The 23,896-nt window shown below is 53.0% G+C and overlaps 5 non-coding genes across 5 annotated transcripts; 3 read left to right on the forward strand and 2 right to left on the reverse strand.

Moving 5' to 3' along the window:
- The first annotated feature begins 4,707 nt into the window (after positions 1-4,707).
- On the forward strand, positions 4,708-4,898 carry LOC132479404 (U2 spliceosomal RNA). Its single transcript, XR_009530523.1, has one exon. It is a non-coding gene; the product is annotated as a U2 spliceosomal RNA (small nuclear RNA).
- A 3,778-nt stretch (positions 4,899-8,676) lies between these two features.
- On the forward strand, positions 8,677-8,867 carry LOC132479400 (U2 spliceosomal RNA). The gene has a single exon (XR_009530519.1). It is a non-coding gene; the product is annotated as a U2 spliceosomal RNA (small nuclear RNA).
- Positions 8,868-10,759: 1,892 nt separating this feature from the next.
- Positions 10,760-10,950, reverse strand: LOC132479382 (U2 spliceosomal RNA). Its single transcript, XR_009530503.1, has one exon. It is a non-coding gene; the product is annotated as a U2 spliceosomal RNA (small nuclear RNA).
- Positions 10,951-17,848: 6,898 nt separating this feature from the next.
- Positions 17,849-18,039, forward strand: LOC132479393 (U2 spliceosomal RNA). Its single transcript, XR_009530514.1, has one exon. It is a non-coding gene; the product is annotated as a U2 spliceosomal RNA (small nuclear RNA).
- A 1,888-nt stretch (positions 18,040-19,927) lies between these two features.
- On the reverse strand, positions 19,928-20,118 carry LOC132479401 (U2 spliceosomal RNA). Its single transcript, XR_009530520.1, has one exon. It is a non-coding gene; the product is annotated as a U2 spliceosomal RNA (small nuclear RNA).
- Between the last annotated feature and the right edge of the window lie 3,778 nt (positions 20,119-23,896).

Here is a 23,896-nt window from a genome sequence, read left to right on the forward strand (position 1 = left end):
GGGACGGGCATACACTAAGTCGTCTATCCCTCGTAGCCGTTAGTTTGGCCCGGGAGGCCAGTTTACTCTTCCTCAGAAAGCATACAGAGTAATACATTCACATTGAACACCGAAACTGCGATTTTTGCCCCTGTGTGTGTGACGTGAGAAATCAGTGCTTCTCAATTTTTAATGTGCACAGGGATCGATCCCCTGTGGACCTTACAAGAATGCAGATCCTGGTTCAGTGCGGGGGTCACGGACTGAGTTGTGCCCCCAAAGTTCGTATCTTGTAGCCCTATTGGGAGGGGAGGCCTCTGGGGCCGATGAGGTTAAGAAAAAAAGGTGATGAGGGTTGGGGTCTTCGTGTTGGAATCAGCTCCCCAATGAGGGGAGGCACCGGAGAGCTTGTCCTTTCCCTCTCTCTCTAACCACATGAGGAGAGGGAGGGAAGTCCACCCCCTGCAAGCCAAGAGAGGCATCTCCCCAGAACCCTGCCAGGTTGGCACCCTGATCGGGGCCTTCCAGCCTCCAGAACTGTGAGAAAATACATTTCAGTTCTTTAAGCCACTGGCCTGTGGCACTTTTATTTTGGCAGCCCCGGCAGCCCTAAGACCGGAGGTCTGACTTGGTGCCTGCATCCTGCGTTTCTCACCAGCTCCTGGGCGATGCGGCTGCTGCTGCTCACAGACCGCACTTTGAGCGGCAAAGGCCTAGAACAGATTACTAGAAAGTGACCCTAAAGGCTGTATATTTTCCCTGACGATGAGTATTTTCAGTGTTCTCCCGTACATCCACAACCGGGATCTGTTATGATAACCGCACACCCCTCACCGCTCTGGCCTGTCAGAGGCCCTCAGCAAATCGTTGCCACAGAGAAGAATGGATGAGCCCAGGGTTGTGCCTGACAGTTGGCTGCCGGGCCTCGGGGGAAGATCTCTGCCCTTGAACGACCTTTGGAAGCCTCGTGGGTGAGTCAGGCAGCCTGTCTCTCCTCCGAGAGTTGGGGGTGATAACACTTCCTCAGGGTCCTGTAAAGGTAAAATGAGATTGTGACCAGGAATGTGCCATAAGCAGTGCCTGGCTCACACTGGAACTCCTTGATGCAACGCTCACGTTGGCCTCCTGACCTGGAAGCTGACCAGACTGTCCCGGTCAGGGCAACCAGCGGGCCCGGGCGGGAGGATAAGAATGGGTGGGGTGGGGTGGGGTGGGCGCGGAGAGATGAGGGAATTTATTTAGAGCCCCTTTTTATTTTCTGGGACATGGAAAATACTTCCGTGCCTGGCCTTCACCCATTTTTTTCCCTGTTGAATGGTTGTTCTTTTATAATAACTTCTAGGAGCTCGTTATGTGTTAGAAAGAGAAGTAGTTTTTCTGTGATTGGGGTTGCAAATATTTATTCTTCCTTGTTTTGTCATTAATCACCTGTAAGTGGTGTGACACCCCTGGGCAGGTGCTGGGAGTAGACAGAGGCAGGCCAGAAGGCGTTCCTGCCCTCAGGGCGCCTCCAACCCAGGATGGGGACTAAGACACCTGCCCAGATGGCCAGAACACCAAGCAGGACAAGGAGGAGGCCAGTGAGAGATGAACAGCTGGTTGGGGTGTTCGGACCACAGCCACCCTTTCTCAGGGAAGCCAAATGAGTTGAGCAGAAGGTGGTCTGATGCACACAGATCTGGACAGGGCTCATGGGATGGGGGGGCCTGAAGAGCCTTGTCAAGCACATCACACATTGTCTCATTTGACCTTCATCCATTCGTGCAACAAATATTCACCGAGTGCCAAGTACATACGGAGCACTACCACAGGTGCTGAGGAAAGAGCAGCAAACAAAACCTTTACCATCGAGGTGAAAAGCAGTACAGCACTCATATCTGTACCTGCGTGAGTAGACCTACATGCCTCTGTGTCTGTGTGTCCGTATCTATGTGTATGTATATCTATGCCACGTGACAATCATAGGTGTCAATGATGACTTGGCAGCCGGCAGGGAAATAAGACCAGGTGAAGTGGGATGTGAAACAGGAACGCTCAGGGTGGGTAGGTGGAGATAGTTGACAACACTGTAAAATGGAATTGTTTCTATTTTACAGGCAAGAAGTGACTTTCCCTAGAGTGTACTTATCAAGACAGTCCCATGTGCTTGCATTTCCACGCGTAGCTTCACAAGTCCACTAATCAGAGAAGCATTATCATTATCCCCAGTTAAAAAAATCATGATCCCCAATTTTAAAAAAACCGAGGCCCCAGTGTTGAGTGAGATGCTTGAATGCAAACCCTGACTTTGTTTCACATTAGCTGTGTGACCTTAGGCGAGTTGCTTGGCCTCTCAGCAGCACTTCAGTGTCTAGCAGCGCCGCGTGGCTCGTGGGATCCCAGTTCCCCGACCAGGGATGGAACCCGGGCCCCCGCTCCCACCCCCCGCAGTGAAAGCGCCGAGTCCTAACCACTGGGCCGCCAGGGAATTCCCTCACACACTTCAAATATTCTTAACTTTAAATATTCTTAGTCACGTTAAAAAATAAAGAGAAACGAGTGAAATTCAGTTTAATATTCTCTTTAACTCAAGATACCTTGGGAATTCCCTGGCGGTCCAGTGGTTAGGAGTCGGGGTCGGGGGTGGGGGTGGGGGGGCCGGGTTTGATTCCTGGTCGGGGTTACCGGGAGCTGCGGCGCGGCCACAAACGTAGAACAAAAAACAAAAACAGATATCTGAAATATCACTTCAACACGTAACTAATACGGAAATCACGGAGATATCTGACAGTTTTTAATACTAAGCCTTTGCAATCCCGTGTGTATTTCACACTTAACAGCACATACGGATTAGGAGGAGCCACCTTCCTAGCGCTCCCTAGCCGCGAGTGAGTGGCTAGTGGCTGTGACAGCTCAGGTCAACAGAATGGGGATGAGAGTGGAGGGAAACGAGTGAGGCGCTTGCCTTGGCCAAAAAATTTCAGGGAGCACCAAAGACCCAGTAATCAAAATAAATCTCTCGATTATCTTAGAATCCAGGTAAGATGCGTTATACCAAAATATTACTTACCTTGATTGCTGAAGTGGCACTCCCTTAAATGTTTCGCCCGCCCGCCCCGAAGGCTAGTTTCCCACCGGCCTCACCTAGTCCTGGCCCCGGATACTACTACTAATACCCACCCCGTGGAGTTATGGGGAGAATCGAATGGGTTAATACACACGGAGCGCTCGGCAGAGGGGCGGCCACTGGGAAGGGCTCAGGCAGCACCCGCCATCAGGCTTTCCCTGCGGCGGGGTGAAACGACCCACTGGGTTTCAGTCGTACATCAGTGATACCTTCTAGCTCTTCTGAGATCCAGTGGAAGAAACAGAAACTCCCCAACTAAAGTGAAGCTCTGTTAGGAAGGGGGATGGAAAAGGTTTACGCTGCCTGGGCAGCCTGCAAGCCTTTCCCACAGAGAAGCGTTGCCGCTGCGAAACTTTATCCCCGCTTTGCCAGAGGCCTTAATTTATTTATGGGCCTTGATGCCCAGAGCGTCCCTGGCAGTCACTCTCCTCTCTGGTGTCCTGCCACCCCAGGCCAGATCTTCCCCCTCTTCACCCCTGGATCGGGCCAGGACCCTCCTAAGTGCTTCTCCGATTCAGTCTGTTTTGCACACCTTTTGTTCACTCAACAAACGTTTACTGTGCACCTCCTACAGGCCGGGCACTGGGCTAGTGCTGGGATACAGAGGTGAAGTGCTGACGAGGGTCGCCGCCCTCAAGGATCTCGGATTTCAGTGGCGGAGATACAGGACTGCCCCCAACGAGTGGTGAATGGTGGACTTGAAGTCCGGGGTGGGATGAAATACAAAGGAGGGCCGCAATCATCCTGGGGTGGGGTGGGGTGGGGTGCGGAAGAGCCCCTGAGGAAGGCTTGCTGGGGCAGCTGAAGCCGAAGCGGAGCCCAGAGGCTCTGCGTAAGAATTAGACAGGTGAGGAGGAGGTGTCGGGAGAGGAGGTCTCAGGCAGAGGAAGCTTTCTGTAGGAAGCCCGGGATCTGGGTTCATTCGTAGAAGCACCGACCGACGCAGGCGCTTGAGTTGGAGAGAATCCCTCCAGCTGCTCAGCCCGACCCTCCGCATCCACACACCTCCTCCCTTCCCCACTGTGGGCCATCCGCCTTCCGCCTGACAGGGAGATTACCCCACCGGCCCTGGGAAGCGCCCCCCCCACCTAGATCTTTCGCTCCCCGGACTCAGGATGAGCGCCCCATCCGACCCTACGAAGCGGAGGCCTATTTAACACAGTGCAGTCTGGGCGTTTCTAGCGAATGTGTCTTGAGACCTCGTCTTCAGGAAAACTCTCAGCCAACGGCTCCTCCCACAGGCCCCTCTAGCCGCCCACCCCGAATCCCCTACGGTTCGGTCTTTTGTCTCCGCTTGCATTGATGCCAAAGAGGAGCTCCCCGGCAGCAGCCCAGAGGATAAGGTCAGCCCGCCGGAGCCACGCCCCCTTGGGCGGGCGGGGGCGGGGCATGCGAATTAGAAATGGCGCTCCAGCCCGAGAACGACGAAGCTACAACAGATCCAGGATTCCTCTTCTACAATGTAGAGAATAAAAACTCTGCACGAGAGTGTGGTGTGGTGCCACCCACAGTACTGTCACCGAAGCAAAGGAAGTGAGACCTCGAGTGAGCCGTGACAGGAGTCACACTGAGTCGAATATGGATGAGAGGAGGACGGTGACAGGGATGGCAGGCGGTTAGGTATCGCTTCTCGGCCTTTTGGCTAAGATCAAGTGTAGTATCTGTTCTTATCAGTTTAATATCTGATACGTTCTCTACCCGAGAACAATATATTAAACGGATTTTTGGAGTTAGGAGCCGGAGTAGGAGCTTGCTCCGCCCGCTCCACGCATCGACTTGGTATTGCAGTGTCTCCAGGCCTGGTGCACGTCCCCCCGGGGGCGGTAACTGACGTTTAAAAAGAAAGGGTCGTGTGTCGCTGTGCGCTCCTTTGGCGGAGTTTTTTCTGTCTGAGTGGACCAGAGCTTTTCCACTCTCCGTAGTGTTTTTGCAAATCTTTTACGTCTCTTTCTCTTGTAGGCTTGTTTGTATAGGTAGGTTGTATTTGTAGGAAAAGGAGTAGTTACTCGGGTAGAGGAAAGAACCCGCTGTGCCTGCTGAGAGAACTCTCTCACAGTTTCCCACTTTTCAGCGTTGGGAGGGTTTACGCACTGGTTGGGGGAAGGCCCCACGACCAGAAACTGACTGCCCTCTCCCTGCCCCTGTGTGCTTTGGCTGTTTTCGCATTCACCCTGCCGTCTCTCTCCGTTTCTTTTTCTGTTAGTAACTGAACGTCCCTTTCTCCATTTTTTTCTCTCATTTCCCCCAAATTTTAAATCCTGTTTATGCGCTAAGAATTTCTCCTCTTTTCTGCCTTCTCTCCAAGTGGAGCTTTGTGCTTTTGCTCAAACTTGGCGTCCTCTGGAGGACCTAGTTTCTACCCCACACCCCTCTCAGGGGGCCTGTCTCCCACATTCCTCCGTCTGTGGAGGAAACTAGGAAAGGAGCGGAGAGGGTATTCCAAGCTTTCTCTAGCTGCTCCCAGACCGTTTTTCCACGTCATCCTCAAAGCAGAAAGAAAACAGTAGCTTGAGTCTTCTGTTCTTCCGTCTCTACTTTCCCCCGGCTTCTTTTGGTGTCTCCAGCATTACTCCCGTCCTAGTGTTTCCTGACGTCAATATCCACAGGCAGAAAAGGATCGCGCGCGAGGGCAGCTCCCGCTGAGAGCCACGAAGATCCACCCGGAATGGAGGTTTAAATGATGGGCTTTCCGGGCTTCTCTGGTGGCTCAGTGGTTAACAATCCGCCTGCCAGTGCAGGGGCCACGGGTTCGAGCCCTGGTCCAGGAAGATCCCACAGGCCGCGGAGCAACTAAGCCCGTGTGCCGCAACTACTGAGCCTGCGTGCATGCAGCTACTGCAGCCCGCACGCCTAGACCCCGCAACAAGAGAAGCCACCGCAATGAGAAGCCCGCCCGCTCGCCGCAACCAGAGCAAGCCCCCAGCAGCAACGAAGATCCAACGCAGCCAAAAATAAATAAATAAATTTATATTTAAAAAAAAAAAAAAGTGATGGGCTTTTCACTTAGGTGTGTGTGTTGGTTGTACTGTATACAGCTGACTGACAGACGAGGAGAGGTCACTGAAGGAGTTTTATTCCTTACAGTTCCCAAGAGAAGAGAGGGCACGCCACACCCTGCAGAGAGCCACATCGGGACTCGGCCTGGCCTGCTTGGGTGGGAGGCAGGAGAGGAGAGTATATGGCCTTTATCGTCCTGGGGAGGGGAGGGGAGGGTGGGAAGAATGGGCAGAGGCAGCAGGGTAGGCAAGTTTGAGCAAGGTTCGGATTGGACCGTTAGAATAGCATTCGGTGAGCTTTGGGCTGCAGGGCTGTTCTCTAGTTGTGAGGTACCGGGCCCTGGGGTGAGAGAGGGCAGGGGAAATACTAGCTGGAGGGTGAGAGCAACTAGAGGAGGCAGTTGCAGGTACGGGTGTTGGAAGATTGCTTTGCAGGTGAACGGCAGGCTCCCGAAGCAAGTGGGTTGCGTTTCTAGGAATTAGTTAGTCCTGCGAGGGGCAGTCTCTTTCAGGCCAGCAGGCCCTCAAGATGTCAAAGCATCGTAAATTATAGAAAAATTTAAAACACGATTAATCCAGTGGATGATCATTTTATTTGAACTTTCCAGTCTCGGGATTACCTAGGGGTAGAGAAGGTGGAAAGGCAAAGAGGGCGCTAGGAGAAGCATTCGACATACACCTCTCCTACCAAGGCATCCGCCCCCGCAGCACGAGATCAGATTCCAATGAACAGTATACATTGGGGTTTATTCATTCAAGAAATATGGATTGAGGGGCTTCCCTGGTGGCGCCGTGGTTAAGAATCCGCCTGCCGATGCAGGGGGCACGGGTTCGAGCCCTGGTCCGGGAAGATCCCACATGCCACGGAGCAACTAAGCCCGAGCGCGCCACAAGTACTGAAGCCCGCGCGCCTACACAACAAGAGAAGCCACCGCAATGAGAAGTCCGCGCGCGGCAACTAGAGAAAGCCCGCACTTAGCAACGAAGACCGAACGCAGCCAGCAGTAAATAAATAAATAAAGTAAAGAAATAGATAGATAGATAAATATTTAAAAAGAAGAGAAGAACAACAACAAGACCTAGAGGAAGGTTTAGGAAATTATTTTATAAATCCTTTCGAGTCAAAAAATCTGAAGGATATTGTTTTAATTGACAAATATGATATAAAAAGAACCTTCCATGAAACCTTTAAGCAATGGAATCATCACCTTAAGTAAAGCCAAAGCCAGATATCCAACAGGAGAAAATGTTCACCGCTTCCATTACAGACAAAGGGCCAGTCCCCTGAATGTGTAAATTGCAGATCCACGCCCTTAGGATAAAGCCCAACCGAGAATCCAGGAGGAAAAAGGGTCGAAGACCCCCAACAAGGAGTTAGTTCACAGAGAGAAAATAAAGGCGTCTCCGAAACAGGAGGGGACGCTCAACCTTATTTACCCAAGATTAGAAAACTGCAAATCCAAACTACGCCGAGGTACCATTTTCACCTATGAGATCGACCCCTCCCCCTTTCCCCACCCCGCAGCAAAAAAGCATTCTCAGGTTTGATGCCACGTGGGGTTGTTGGCGAGGCTGGGGAAAGAGGCGCTGCCGTGCTCTTCCAGTCACCGTCCGTGATCTCCCGAGCTTCAAGGCTCCGTTGCAGTGAGGATGGCTGGGACCGCGACGGCCCTGCACCACCGTGAGGGCACAAGGGCACGCGACCGGCCTCCGCAGAGCGCCGTGCACGGGGGCCGGGCGCGATTCGCAGGCCCTTCAGTCCGTGCACGTCGATTTGAGCAAACTCCGCGGGAGTGAATCACGCTGCGAAAACGGAGATGCTCAGTTATTGATTTGCGACGGGCAGTGTGGCATTCCAACGACTGTCACCGAGGGCATCCCTTCTCAGGACGACACCACCCCCACCACCACCACCAGGGGACCCGAACCGTCGGGCAGAAGACGGGCGGGAGAACACCGACGCGAGCAGAGCGGCCCCGAGCAAGGAGGGGCGAGGGGTTGTGGTGGTGGTGGCGGTGGCGGCTGAAGGGCCGCCGTAATCATGGCGTGTGTCGGGCACTGGCTAAGCGTGGAGGAGGCACTCTTACTCACTGAACGGTTGTTGAAGGTGCCGTGCGTGCGTGGGGGAAGAGCGGTGGACAAAAGCAAGTTCTTGATTGCTGGGGCTCGAACCGTGACAGCTGCTACCGTGTCAGCGCTCCCCTCGCATTCTCCGGCTGCCGTCCCTGTCTCCGGTCTGCGGCGGGAGGTGCACCGGCCAGGAGGCCAGGAGGCGGGCTCCGGGTCCGGCCTGGGCTCCGGGCGCGAGGAGCCGGTCCGGAGGGTGGAGTCCGCCCTTGGGAGCCGCGCGTCCTCGGGCGACAGAAGGCGGAGCATGCAAATTAGAAATGGCTGTTCGGCGCGGGAAGGACGGGACAATCAAGTACACAGAATTTCTCCTCACGAAGGTAGAGAAGAGAAAGTCTGCACCGGAGTCTGGTGATAGCACGGTGGACGACGCAAAAGGAGGCAGACGAGGCGTGAGGACGAGGGCGCTCACCGTGGCTTGAATAGGGCTGAAGGGAAAACGGCAGCGGCCAGAGGCGGCGAGGTGGTATCGCTTCTCGGCCTTTTGGCTAAGATCAAGTGTAGTATCTGTTCTTATCAGTTTAATATCTGATACGTCCTCTATCCGAGGACAATATATTAAATGGATTTTTGGAGCTGGGAGTCGGAATAGGAGCTTGCTCCGTCCGCTCCACGCATCGACCTGGTATTGCAGTATCTCCAGGAACGGTGCACCTCCCCTCCCGGGGACTAAACCACTTTGTTAAGAAAAGATGTTGCTTCCAGCTTACTATCGTGTGCAGTTTGCTGCCGTGTGGCCTCAGCTGTGACCAACTTTGCTGTTATTGGCTTTGCGTGTGTGTGTGTGTGTGTGTGTGATTTCCCATTCCTGCCGTTGTTTTTTCTCTTCCGCTGTGTTTCTGAAGCTTCCGCCTCGCTCTTGTTCTTCCTTGTTTTTCGTTTTGGGGGCGTGGCCTGGGGGCGCGAGTGCGCTAATGCAGTTCTTCTGCTTTGTGTTGCGGAAGGAGGGGGCTGCTGCTGGAGCCTCCATCTTCAGTGGGTACTGGTTTCTCAAGTGGAGGCGCGGAGCACTAGCGTTGCCGCAGGCCGGGGGCGAGAGCGGGGAGGCAGAGAGAACTTTTGGGGTGCAGGACCTCCGCCCTGGTCACCGGTGCCGACGTGCGGTAGGCTCCGCCCAACTACGCCAGACGGAGGCTGCTACGCGTTCTTCTTTTTTGACCGAAGTGAAGTCTACGTTTGGGCCGAGAAGGAGGCGGTGGTTCGGCCAGTACTTTTTCTTTTTTCCTCATACCTTCGTTGTGGAAAGACCCACCTCCTCACACCGGATCTTACTTCATTAATTCCCACTCTCTCAGCGGGGGCAGGTACCCTCCCCTCAAAAACGCTTCACAAGGGGCACGGAAAACAAAAAAAAAGTTGGCTTACGGGGCGAGAAAACCAGCCCCCGACCCCCTTCTCTCCTCGTTAAGTCCCTCTTTACTTCTGCGATGGAAACCGATCTCCGAACCTACACACCAGAGCTGCCGCTGCGGCGGAGCGAGCGCGCCCTTTAGGCCTATCGCCCGGCCCCGCGTTAGGGCCAGCCTCGTCGCAAATGGAGCTGTAACAGGGCAGGCGCACCGCCGCCCTGGCACAATGGGTGGCAGCGGGCGCCTTCCAAACCCCCCCACCGCGGCGGGTCGGACAGACCCCCCCTGCGGTGTCAGCTCCGCTGCAGCCTCAGCCGCCCTCGCTGGCCAAGGAGTGAGCTTTAGCTTCCACCCAGAGGCTGTCCGGCGCCTCGCCTGTGTCGTACACTCCCCGCCCCTGTCTGGTCCGCAGTGGCATTGGTTCTGTACTAGCTAGCGCAGGGATGCAAAGAAGGGGCGCTACAGCTCTGTGTCCACACTGTCAAGCTGCGCCAGCTCACAGCGGCCCTGGCGCGGCTGTGCGCTCCGTTTTCCTTCTCTCACCCACTAAGGGGTGTGTGGGGGGGCGGTTTTTCCATCTCCTCGGGTGAGGCTGCTTGCTGCCCGCGCCTGCGGCGGCAGTGCGAGTGCGGTGTGGGCTCTCCACAACTGGTACGGACGACGCTGGAAAATCAGCGCCTAGCCTACGGGGGAGACGGGGCACATAATGCTTCGGGTCGCCTGCGGCCCCGGCGCCCCATTCAGCGTGGAGAGAAAGACACGCGCTCGCTCGGGCTCTGGCTTATAACTAACTACAAACGAATCTGCGTCGCGGTAGGTATGAATCTCGCCCGTGCTAGACACCGGGTCGAGCCGAGAAGAACCAAAACTAGGCCGCGCCTTTAGCGGTCTCTGGAAACACAGCAGGCGGTGGCGAAAACTGGGCTGGTGCTCACAGGAGATTTCTTCGCTCGTGAGACAGCTACTCGTGACTGTTACGGTGGGGGGGGAGTGTCTAGACAACCCTTTTACTTGCTATAAACACGCCGTCCAGACAGAGAACGTAAGAAAAACGAATAACTGCTGTGAAGAGCCGAAAACGAAAACAGAAGCTCAACGTAGAGAAGATTCACTGGCGAGCGGAAAAACCGCGAGACTGACGCGAAGCATAACTGCGAGCCGCACCCCATGTAGTCTGTTTTTCACACCTATTGTTTCCCCGAAGGGGGTGCACCGTTCCTGGAAGTACTGCAATACCAGGTCGATGCGTGGAGTGGACGGAGCAAGCTCCTATTCCAACTCCCTGCTCCAAAAATCCATTTAATATATTGTCCTCGGATAGAGGACGTATCAGATATTAAACTGATAAGAACAGATACTACACTTGATCTTAGCCAAAAGGCCGAGAAGCGATACCGTTGTCACCCCCTTCGCCAGCACGCCCGTCTTCTCCCACGCCTTTTAGCTCACGGTGAGGGGACTCATCCTCAAACGAAAGCCCGCCCTGTTCCCTAGACTTCACGGTGTCCTATTGCCACAACTTGTAACACATACCTAGTTTGTCAGATCCTTTAACTTATTGGGGGCTTTTAGGCTTTCTATTCTCCCATGCCTCCTCCGGACAAACAGCCAAGCAATTTGCATGCCCCGCCCACAAGCGCGCCCGTTTCCTGCTCCTCGTGTGCGCCCTCTCGCGGTGGAACCGAAACAGGCGCGTACCCGGAAAGCTCCTTCCGCCTGCTTTCCCGGGAAACGCCCAGAGCGAGAGAGACGCGCAGAGTTCTACCAGGTTTTGCTTTCCAGCATTTCTTTTTCTTCTCAATTTCCCCCCCAAACATACAGCTACGTTGAAAGATTCTTGCAAGTGGACACCCACCCACCACCTAACGTCATCTTACTGTTGTACGGACGCATACGTACATGAGTTGGCTATGTTTAAGTTCTAAGGTCCATTTTTAATAACGTCGTTTCCCACAGTCCTTTATTTTCCCTTCTATCACTTATTCACAAAAAGACTTAAATATAAGGAAAAACAAGACGAAACAAAGCAGGTCCTTCTTGTGTCAGGGCCTACTGGGTCCCGGAGAGCAAATGTGCATGTCTATTTTTCCCTGGATACTGAGAGATAAGGGGAGCCCCATCAGCCTGGCTGTGTTTTTTGCCACCTACGGTCAGTTCAGTGGCACAGGTGCAGCGCAGAGTGGTTAGGAGGGGGAGGTTGGCCACGTGAGTCTGACAGCGCGGGCACGGGGCGAGGCAGCCGCGGGGGGGGATCTTCGTGCGGGGGAAATTGTCTGGATGAGGGGTGCGGGTGAAGGGACGCTGAAAGGTGTGCCGGCAAAACAATGAACCAATAGGCAATCTAAGAAGGAAACGGGAAATTTTCTGCGAGCCCACCTGAGGGTTATAACCGGGGAGACGGTCTTTCCGAAAGCTCTGAGGACTGTTGCGAAGAGGCAATGTACTTTTCTCCCCCGCCCCACCCCCGGGCCGCGTGGCTTGCGGGATTGTGGGATTTGGGATCTCAGTTCCCCCACCAGGGATTGAATCCGGGCCCTCCGCAGTGAGAGCGCCGAGTCTTACCCACTGGACCGCCAGGGAAGTCCCATGTGATACTCTTTGTTTATAATTGAAGTACAGTTGATTTACAATGTTTCAGGTGTGTGTACAGCAAAGTGATTCACATATATTTATTTGCTTTTTATTATATATTCTTCAGGTATATAATACATATTCCTTTTCAGATATGTATACACGCTGTATATATTATATAGTATCATATAGTCCTTTCAGATTCTTTTCCATTATAGGTTATTACAAGACACTGAGTATAGCTCCCTGTGTTATACGGTAGGTCCTTGTTGTCTCACTCTTTTATGTATAGTAGTGTGTATCTCTTAATACCAGATTCCAAATTTATCCCTCTCCTCCTCACTTTCCCCTTTGGTAACCATAAGTATATGTGATTTTAGAGAAGGGGTAAGTGCAATCAAGCACACATCTTGGTAAAAGGTTACGGCTACTCAGAAGGAACAGATATCTTAGTTAAGGGTTTTCGTGCTTTTCTAAGTATGGGAAGCATGCAAGAAACTGGGTGCATAAAATTTTCGCTTGCAAATGTCTAAGTCTCCGAGGTCTGGTTCTGTCCATTTCCTCCTCATCCTGATCTCCACCCTGAATCCCTTTTAGGGTGGGTGGGTGGTAGGTAGGTCAGCAACTATAGAGACTAATGACTCGATCCTTGTAGAACTGCGTGGTGGGTAATTCTTTACTTTACAGTCCCTTCCCTTTCAGTCTTAATTTCCACCAAGGCTAAGGGGGCATTTCGTAACCAAGCTGTGCCACTTGCTAAGAATGCTCATTCCCAGGTGAGGTGAGGATTTCGTTGATAGGCCACTCCATGTGCTATTAGTGGACTCGGCCCTGTTCACAATAACCAAAAGCCTCTGGGCTGCCTGTCTTACTAGTCTGTTATGGTCCAGGAAACAGTCCCCTCCTGTTGCTCCTTCCCTCATCTACAGGTACACTACGGCGTTCGTCGCTCTTATAGAACTGGATATTTGATCTATCATTGCAAGTCCCCAAGTCATCGTTAGTTCTGATCTCAGATGGCTGCCAGGGAAGTCCCCACACAAGAAAAATTGAAAAAAACCTTTTTTCTCTGCCCATTTGGCCCTCCTTCCTCCCCTCTAGTGTGCACTGTGCATCTATGTTATGCATAAACAGACCTCCCCAAGGGCAGAAATACCTGCTGGACCATAAACATCCATTTTTTGGTCCTTCTGGAGCCATCCAGATAACTCCTAAGAAGATAACATTCCTTTCTCTATCATGTCAGGGCTCAGGATAACCCACCACTCACCTTGTACGTGCACACATACTCCGTGAACTTTATGTAAAATGCCAATTCATCATTTCCCTTAAAGACAACAATTGCTGCAGGGACTTCCCTGGTTGTCCAGTGGTTAAGTCTCCTGCTCCCAATGCAGGGGGCTGGGTTCAATCCCTGGTCAGGGAACTAGATCCCACATGCATGTCCCAACTAAGAAGTCCACATGCTGCAACAAAGATCCTGAGTGCTGCCACTAAGACCCAGTGCAGCCAAAATAAATAAATATTAAAAAAATTTTTTCTTGCCTGCCTTAAAATATGAATTTTATTTCATCAGGTGGCAGGTACAAAAGGGTAGCTGAGGGAGGGAGTGGGGGAGGGAGGGGGGAAGGGAGGGGGAGGGAAGGAGGAAGGTGATTGGAGAGTGTGATGCTAGGAGCAGAGGGGGTTAAAGCACTTGGTAAAGACTAGATCTAGGGGGCTTCCCTGGTGGCGCAGTGGTTAAGAATCTGCCTGCCAATGCAGGGGACATGGGTTCGAGCCCTGGTCTGGGAGGATCCCACAGGGCGCAGAGCAACTAAGCCTGTGTGCCACAACTACTGAGCCCGTGTGCCGCAACTACTGAAGCCTGCGCACCTAGAGCCCGTGCTCCACAACAACTCACTGCAACTAGAGAAAGCCCCCACACAGCAACAAAGACCCAACGCAGCCTAAAATAAAATAAAATAATTAGGGCTTCCCTGGTGGCGCAGTGGTTAAAAGTCTGCCTGCCGATGCAGGGGACACAGGTTCGTGCCCGGGTCCGGGAAGATCCCACGTGTCACGGAGTGGCTGGGCCCGTGAGCCATGGCCGCTGAGCCTGCACGTCTGGAGGCTGTGCTCCGCAACGGGAGAGGCCACAGCAGTGAGAGGCCCGCGTACCACAAAAAAAAGAAAAGAAAAGAAAAGAATTAAAAATTTTAAGAAAAGACTAGATTTAGGGTTAGACCAGGGGAGTGAGTGACTGGGGTTGGGACTAAGTCAAGAAACTGAGAGGCCATCTGTGGGGCTGTTGACATCACCAGGAATGATAATGGGAGTGTGCTGGAGAGAGGTGGAGCCAGGAGCTAAAACCTGCCAGGAAGTGACCTGCAGCTGGATGGTCGACAGTAGCAAGGAGACTTGGTCGTGGGTGGTATAGCCTGGTGGTGTGAGATTCAAGGTTGGCTGTGGCAGACAGGGAAGGGCCACGTGGAGCAAGGACCAGGGAAATGAGGTGTGAAGAGAGATGGCCACCACCTGAGTAGGCTGCAGGAATGCGGGTCCTCAGGGGAAGGTTAGAGCGAACAGAGAAGGAAGGTTGAGAATGGGGGGTGGGGAGAGTCAGAAAACAAAGTTTCAGCAATCCGAGGGGGATTGGAGGAGGGGTCCAAGAGAATACAGTCTTACAGGGTAAGAGACTGCAAACATGGAAGAGACAGAGGCCTGGGCTTCTCGTGACCACAGGTCTAGGGGCAGGGCCGGATTGCAGTGCAGTGGCGACCTTGTTGAAGGCGTCAACACCTGGTGGTCAGGCAGGCTTGAAGTGGTGAAAAGCATGGAGCCTGGCAGCCGCCTTGGATGGAGCCTCGGGCCTGCCACCTACTTAACAACGTTACCTGGAGATGCCGCCTCCGCAAGGCTGGATAAAACCAGTTCCAGGATTTGGAGTTGCAACACGTTGAGGCTACTTAAAAAGCCCTCCTGCCGGCAACAATTGTCCTCCGGAGATAGCAATTGGTGTGGAACAGATCGGATGACCTGGGGAGATACTGAAATGCATCTAATGGAATTCTTGGCTTAAATACTTACTTATGACCTTATTGATGTTACTAGTTATATTACTTTTATTCTGCCTATTTTACAAGATTACTGTTTCCTGCATTACTGAACGTGTGACTGAGCCGCTGATAGAAATGAGGCAGGAGATAGACCAAATACAGACTCAGAACCAGGCAAAGCAAAATGATTAGTCAAAGTAAACCTGTAAGAAATGCCCCATAAATGTGATTCAAACTACCACGAGGGCACGACTCTCTCTCTGAGCCACCCGTGTGTCTATCCACAGGTACTGTACTCTTGTACACTTTACTTGTTTCACTACTTTACCTCTTTGTGGGAATTCTTTTCTGCAAAGCCAAAGGACCAGGTCCTTGTCACCAACCACTGATCTAGTGGCTAGGATTTGGTGCTCTCACTGCCTTGACCTGACCTCAGTCTCTGGCCAGGAACCAAAATCTTGCTTCGAGCTGCCACAGGCCAAGGCCATCTGAGATCAGAACTAACGATGACTTGGGGACTTGCAATGATAGATCAAATATCCAGTTCTATAAGAGCGACGAACGCCGTAGTGTACCTGTAGATGAGGGAAGGAGCAACAGGAGGGGACTGTTTCCTGGACCATAACAGACTAGTAAGACAGGCAGCCCAGAGGCTTTTGGTTATTGTGAACAGGGCCGAGTCCACTAATAGCACATGGAGTGGCCTATCAACGAAATCCTCACCTCACCTGGGAATGAGCATTCTTAGCAAGTGGCACAGCTTGGTTACGAAATGCCCCCTTAGCCTTGGTGGAAATTAAGACTGAAAGGGAAGGGACTGTAAAGTAAAGAATTACCCACCACGCAGTTCTACAAGGATCGAGTCATTAGTCTCTATAGTTGCTGACCTACCTACCACCCACCCACCCTAAAAGGGATTCAGGGTGGAGATCAGGATGAGGAGGAAATGGACAGAACCAGACCTCGGAGACTTAGACATTTGCAAGCGAAAATTTTATGCACCCAGTTTCTTGCATGCTTCCCATACTTAGAAAAGCACGAAAACCCTTAACTAAGATATCTGTTCCTTCTGAGTAGCCGTAACCTTTTACCAAGATGTGTGCTTGATTGCACTTACCCCTTCTCTAAAATCACATATACTTATGGTTACCAAAGGGGAAAGTGAGGAGGAGAGGGATAAATTTGGAATCTGGTATTAAGAGATACACACTACTATACATAAAAGAGTGAGACAACAAGGACCTACCGTATAACACAGGGAGCTATACTCAGTGTCTTGTAATAACCTATAATGGAAAAGAATCTGAAAGGACTATATGATACTATATAATATATACAGCGTGTATACATATCTGAAAAGGAATATGTATTATATACCTGAAGAATATATAATAAAAAGCAAATAAATATATGTGAATCACTTTGCTGTACACACACCTGAAACATTGTAAATCAACTGTACTTCAATTATAAACAAAGAGTATCACATGGGACTTCCCTGGCGGTCCAGTGGGTAAGACTCGGCGCTCTCACTGCGGAGGGCCCGGATTCAATCCCTGGTGGGGGAACTGAGATCCCAAATCCCACAATCCCGCAAGCCACGCGGCCCGGGGGTGGGGCGGGGGAGAAAAGTACATTGCCTCTTCGCAACAGTCCTCAGAGCTTTCGGAAAGACCGTCTCCCCGGTTATAACCCTCAGGTGGGCTCGCAGAAAATTTCCCGTTTCCTTCTTAGATTGCCTATTGGTTCATTGTTTTGCCGGCACACCTTTCAGCGTCCCTTCACCCGCACCCCTCATCCAGACAATTTCCCCCGCACGAAGATCCCCCCCCGCGGCTGCCTCGCCCCGTGCCCGCGCTGTCAGACTCACGTGGCCAACCTCCCCCTCCTAACCACTCTGCGCTGCACCTGTGCCACTGAACTGACCGTAGGTGGCAAAAAACACAGCCAGGCTGATGGGGCTCCCCTTATCTCTCAGTATCCAGGGAAAAATAGACATGCACATTTGCTCTCCGGGACCCAGTAGGCCCTGACACAAGAAGGACCTGCTTTGTTTCGTCTTGTTTTTCCTTATATTTAAGTCTTTTTGTGAATAAGTGATAGAAGGGAAAATAAAGGACTGTGGGAAACGACGTTATTAAAAATGGACCTTAGAACTTAAACATAGCCAACTCATGTACGTATGCGTCCGTACAACAGTAAGATGACGTTAGGTGGTGGGTGGGTGTCCACTTGCAAGAATCTTTCAACGTAGCTGTATGTTTGGGGGGGAAATTGAGAAGAAAAAGAAATGCTGGAAAGCAAAACCTGGTAGAACTCTGCGCGTCTCTCTCGCTCTGGGCGTTTCCCGGGAAAGCAGGCGGAAGGAGCTTTCCGGGTACGCGCCTGTTTCGGTTCCACCGCGAGAGGGCGCACACGAGGAGCAGGAAACGGGCGCGCTTGTGGGCGGGGCATGCAAATTGCTTGGCTGTTTGTCCGGAGGAGGCATGGGAGAATAGAAAGCCTAAAAGCCCCCAATAAGTTAAAGGATCTGACAAACTAGGTATGTGTTACAAGTTGTGGCAATAGGACACCGTGAAGTCTAGGGAACAGGGCGGGCTTTCGTTTGAGGATGAGTCCCCTCACCGTGAGCTAAAAGGCGTGGGAGAAGACGGGCGTGCTGGCGAAGGGGGTGACAACGGTATCGCTTCTCGGCCTTTTGGCTAAGATCAAGTGTAGTATCTGTTCTTATCAGTTTAATATCTGATACGTCCTCTATCCGAGGACAATATATTAAATGGATTTTTGGAGCAGGGAGTTGGAATAGGAGCTTGCTCCGTCCACTCCACGCATCGACCTGGTATTGCAGTACTTCCAGGAACGGTGCACCCCCTTCGGGGAAACAATAGGTGTGAAAAACAGACTACATGGGGTGCGGCTCGCAGTTATGCTTCGCGTCAGTCTCGCGGTTTTTCCGCTCGCCAGTGAATCTTCTCTACGTTGAGCTTCTGTTTTCGTTTTCGGCTCTTCACAGCAGTTATTCGTTTTTCTTACGTTCTCTGTCTGGACGGCGTGTTTATAGCAAGTAAAAGGGTTGTCTAGACACTCCCCCCCCACCGTAACAGTCACGAGTAGCTGTCTCACGAGCGAAGAAATCTCCTGTGAGCACCAGCCCAGTTTTCGCCACCGCCTGCTGTGTTTCCAGAGACCGCTAAAGGCGCGGCCTAGTTTTGGTTCTTCTCGGCTCGACCCGGTGTCTAGCACGGGCGAGATTCATACCTACCGCGACGCAGATTCGTTTGTAGTTAGTTATAAGCCAGAGCCCGAGCGAGCGCGTGTCTTTCTCTCCACGCTGAATGGGGCGCCGGGGCCGCAGGCGACCCGAAGCATTATGTGCCCCGTCTCCCCCGTAGGCTAGGCGCTGATTTTCCAGCGTCGTCCGTACCAGTTGTGGAGAGCCCACACCGCACTCGCACTGCCGCCGCAGGCGCGGGCAGCAAGCAGCCTCACCCGAGGAGATGGAAAAACCGCCCCCCCACACACCCCTTAGTGGGTGAGAGAAGGAAAACGGAGCGCACAGCCGCGCCAGGGCCGCTGTGAGCTGGCGCAGCTTGACAGTGTGGACACAGAGCTGTAGCGCCCCTTCTTTGCATCCCTGCGCTAGCTAGTACAGAACCAATGCCACTGCGGACCAGACAGGGGCGGGGAGTGTACGACACAGGCGAGGCGCCGGACAGCCTCTGGGTGGAAGCTAAAGCTCACTCCTTGGCCAGCGAGGGCGGCTGAGGCTGCAGCGGAGCTGACACCGCAGGGGGGGTCTGTCCGACCCGCCGCGGTGGGGGGGTTTGGAAGGCGCCCGCTGCCACCCATTGTGCCAGGGCGGCGGTGCGCCTGCCCTGTTACAGCTCCATTTGCGACGAGGCTGGCCCTAACGCGGGGCCGGGCGATAGGCCTAAAGGGCGCGCTCGCTCCGCCGCAGCGGCAGCTCTGGTGTGTAGGTTCGGAGATCGGTTTCCATCGCAGAAGTAAAGAGGGACTTAACGAGGAGAGAAGGGGGTCGGGGGCTGGTTTTCTCGCCCCGTAAGCCAACTTTTTTTTTGTTTTCCGTGCCCCTTGTGAAGCGTTTTTGAGGGGAGGGTACCTGCCCCCGCTGAGAGAGTGGGAATTAATGAAGTAAGATCCGGTGTGAGGAGGTGGGTCTTTCCACAACGAAGGTATGAGGAAAAAAGAAAAAGTACTGGCCGAACCACCGCCTCCTTCTCGGCCCAAACGTAGACTTCACTTCGGTCAAAAAAGAAGAACGCGTAGCAGCCTCCGTCTGGCGTAGTTGGGCGGAGCCTACCGCACGTCGGCACCGGTGACCAGGGCGGAGGTCCTGCACCCCAAAAGTTCTCTCTGCCTCCCCGCTCTCGCCCCCGGCCTGCGGCAACGCTAGTGCTCCGCGCCTCCACTTGAGAAACCAGTACCCACTGAAGATGGAGGCTCCAGCAGCAGCCCCCTCCTTCCGCAACACAAAGCAGAAGAACTGCATTAGCGCACTCGCGCCCCCAGGCCACGCCCCCAACACGAAAAACAAGGAAGAACAAGAGCGAGGCGGAAGCTTCAGAAACACAGCGGAAGAGAAAAAACAACGGCAGGAATGGGAAATCACACACACACACACACACGCAAAGCCAATAACAGCAAAGTTGGTCACAGCTGAGGCCACACGGCAGCAAACTGCACACGATAGTAAGCTGGAAGCAACATCTTTTCTTAACAAAGTGGTTTAGTCCCCGGGAGGGGAGGTGCACCGTTCCTGGAGATACTGCAATACCAGGTCGATGCGTGGAGCGGACGGAGCAAGCTCCTATTCCGACTCCCAGCTCCAAAAATCCATTTAATATATTGTCCTCGGATAGAGGACGTATCAGATATTAAACTGATAAGAACAGATACTACACTTGATCTTAGCCAAAAGGCCGAGAAGCGATACCACCTCGCCGCCTCTGGCCGCTGCCGTTTTCCCTTCAGCCCTATTCAAGCCACGGTGAGCGCCCTCGTCCTCACGCCTCGTCTGCCTCCTTTTGCGTCGTCCACCGTGCTATCACCAGACTCCGGTGCAGACTTTCTCTTCTCTACCTTCGTGAGGAGAAATTCTGTGTACTTGATTGTCCCGTCCTTCCCGCGCCGAACAGCCATTTCTAATTTGCATGCTCCGCCTTCTGTCGCCCGAGGACGCGCGGCTCCCAAGGGCGGACTCCACCCTCCGGACCGGCTCCTCGCGCCCGGAGCCCAGGCCGGACCCGGAGCCCGCCTCCTGGCCTCCTGGCCGGTGCACCTCCCGCCGCAGACCGGAGACAGGGACGGCAGCCGGAGAATGCGAGGGGAGCGCTGACACGGTAGCAGCTGTCACGGTTCGAGCCCCAGCAATCAAGAACTTGCTTTTGTCCACCGCTCTTCCCCCACGCACGCACGGCACCTTCAACAACCGTTCAGTGAGTAAGAGTGCCTCCTCCACGCTTAGCCAGTGCCCGACACACGCCATGATTACGGCGGCCCTTCAGCCGCCACCGCCACCACCACCACAACCCCTCGCCCCTCCTTGCTCGGGGCCGCTCTGCTCGCGTCGGTGTTCTCCCGCCCGTCTTCTGCCCGACGGTTCGGGTCCCCTGGTGGTGGTGGTGGGGGTGGTGTCGTCCTGAGAAGGGATGCCCTCGGTGACAGTCGTTGGAATGCCACACTGCCCGTCGCAAATCAATAACTGAGCATCTCCGTTTTCGCAGCGTGATTCACTCCCGCGGAGTTTGCTCAAATCGACGTGCACGGACTGAAGGGCCTGCGAATCGCGCCCGGCCCCCGTGCACGGCGCTCTGCGGAGGCCGGTCGCGTGCCCTTGTGCCCTCACGGTGGTGCAGGGCCGTCGCGGTCCCAGCCATCCTCACTGCAACGGAGCCTTGAAGCTCGGGAGATCACGGACGGTGACTGGAAGAGCACGGCAGCGCCTCTTTCCCCAGCCTCGCCAACAACCCCACGTGGCATCAAACCTGAGAATGCTTTTTTGCTGCGGGGTGGGGAAAGGGGGAGGGGTCGATCTCATAGGTGAAAATGGTACCTCGGCGTAGTTTGGATTTGCAGTTTTCTAATCTTGGGTAAATAAGGTTGAGCGTCCCCTCCTGTTTCGGAGACGCCTTTATTTTCTCTCTGTGAACTAACTCCTTGTTGGGGGTCTTCGACCCTTTTTCCTCCTGGATTCTCGGTTGGGCTTTATCCTAAGGGCGTGGATCTGCAATTTACACATTCAGGGGACTGGCCCTTTGTCTGTAATGGAAGCGGTGAACATTTTCTCCTGTTGGATATCTGGCTTTGGCTTTACTTAAGGTGATGATTCCATTGCTTAAAGGTTTCATGGAAGGTTCTTTTTATATCATATTTGTCAATTAAAACAATATCCTTCAGATTTTTTGACTCGAAAGGATTTATAAAATAATTTCCTAAACCTTCCTCTAGGTCTTGTTGTTGTTCTTCTCTTCTTTTTAAATATTTATCTATCTATCTATTTCTTTACTTTATTTATTTATTTACTGCTGGCTGCGTTCGGTCTTCGTTGCTAAGTGCGGGCTTTCTCTAGTTGCCGCGCGCGGACTTCTCATTGCGGTGGCTTCTCTTGTTGTGTAGGCGCGCGGGCTTCAGTACTTGTGGCGCGCTCGGGCTTAGTTGCTCCGTGGCATGTGGGATCTTCCCGGACCAGGGCTCGAACCCGTGCCCCCTGCATCGGCAGGCGGATTCTTAACCACGGCGCCACCAGGGAAGCCCCTCAATCCATATTTCTTGAATGAATAAACCCCAATGTATACTGTTCATTGGAATCTGATCTCGTGCTGCGGGGGCGGATGCCTTGGTAGGAGAGGTGTATGTCGAATGCTTCTCCTAGCGCCCTCTTTGCCTTTCCACCTTCTCTACCCCTAGGTAATCCCGAGACTGGAAAGTTCAAATAAAATGATCATCCACTGGATTAATCGTGTTTTAAATTTTTCTATAATTTACGATGCTTTGACATCTTGAGGGCCTGCTGGCCTGAAAGAGACTGCCCCTCGCAGGACTAACTAATTCCTAGAAACGCAACCCACTTGCTTCGGGAGCCTGCCGTTCACCTGCAAAGCAATCTTCCAACACCCGTACCTGCAACTGCCTCCTCTAGTTGCTCTCACCCTCCAGCTAGTATTTCCCCTGCCCTCTCTCACCCCAGGGCCCGGTACCTCACAACTAGAGAACAGCCCTGCAGCCCAAAGCTCACCGAATGCTATTCTAACGGTCCAATCCGAACCTTGCTCAAACTTGCCTACCCTGCTGCCTCTGCCCATTCTTCCCACCCTCCCCTCCCCTCCCCAGGACGATAAAGGCCATATACTCTCCTCTCCTGCCTCCCACCCAAGCAGGCCAGGCCGAGTCCCGATGTGGCTCTCTGCAGGGTGTGGCGTGCCCTCTCTTCTCTTGGGAACTGTAAGGAATAAAACTCCTTCAGTGACCTCTCCTCGTCTGTCAGTCAGCTGTATACAGTACAACCAACACACACACCTAAGTGAAAAGCCCATCACTTTTTTTTTTTTTTAAATATAAATTTATTTATTTATTTTTGGCTGCGTTGGATCTTCGTTGCTGCTGGGGGCTTGCTCTGGTTGCGGCGAGCGGGCGGGCTTCTCATTGCGGTGGCTTCTCTTGTTGCGGGGTCTAGGCGTGCGGGCTGCAGTAGCTGCATGCACGCAGGCTCAGTAGTTGCGGCACACGGGCTTAGTTGCTCCGCGGCCTGTGGGATCTTCCTGGACCAGGGCTCGAACCCGTGGCCCCTGCACTGGCAGGCGGATTGTTAACCACTGAGCCACCAGAGAAGCCCGGAAAGCCCATCATTTAAACCTCCATTCCGGGTGGATCTTCGTGGCTCTCAGCGGGAGCTGCCCTCGCGCGCGATCCTTTTCTGCCTGTGGATATTGACGTCAGGAAACACTAGGACGGGAGTAATGCTGGAGACACCAAAAGAAGCCGGGGGAAAGTAGAGACGGAAGAACAGAAGACTCAAGCTACTGTTTTCTTTCTGCTTTGAGGATGACGTGGAAAAACGGTCTGGGAGCAGCTAGAGAAAGCTTGGAATACCCTCTCCGCTCCTTTCCTAGTTTCCTCCACAGACGGAGGAATGTGGGAGACAGGCCCCCTGAGAGGGGTGTGGGGTAGAAACTAGGTCCTCCAGAGGACGCCAAGTTTGAGCAAAAGCACAAAGCTCCACTTGGAGAGAAGGCAGAAAAGAGGAGAAATTCTTAGCGCATAAACAGGATTTAAAATTTGGGGGAAATGAGAGAAAAAAATGGAGAAAGGGACGTTCAGTTACTAACAGAAAAAGAAACGGAGAGAGACGGCAGGGTGAATGCGAAAACAGCCAAAGCACACAGGGGCAGGGAGAGGGCAGTCAGTTTCTGGTCGTGGGGCCTTCCCCCAACCAGTGCGTAAACCCTCCCAACGCTGAAAAGTGGGAAACTGTGAGAGAGTTCTCTCAGCAGGCACAGCGGGTTCTTTCCTCTACCCGAGTAACTACTCCTTTTCCTACAAATACAACCTACCTATACAAACAAGCCTACAAGAGAAAGAGACGTAAAAGATTTGCAAAAACACTACGGAGAGTGGAAAGGCTCTGGTCCACTCAGACAGAAAAAACTCCGCCAAAGGAGCGCACAGCGACACACGACCCTTTCTTTTTAAACGTCAGTTACCGCCCCCGGG

The sequence above is a fragment of the Mesoplodon densirostris genome, chromosome 18 (genome assembly GCF_025265405.1).
Source record: "Mesoplodon densirostris isolate mMesDen1 chromosome 18, mMesDen1 primary haplotype, whole genome shotgun sequence".
Taxonomy (NCBI): domain Eukaryota; kingdom Metazoa; phylum Chordata; class Mammalia; order Artiodactyla; family Ziphiidae; genus Mesoplodon; species Mesoplodon densirostris.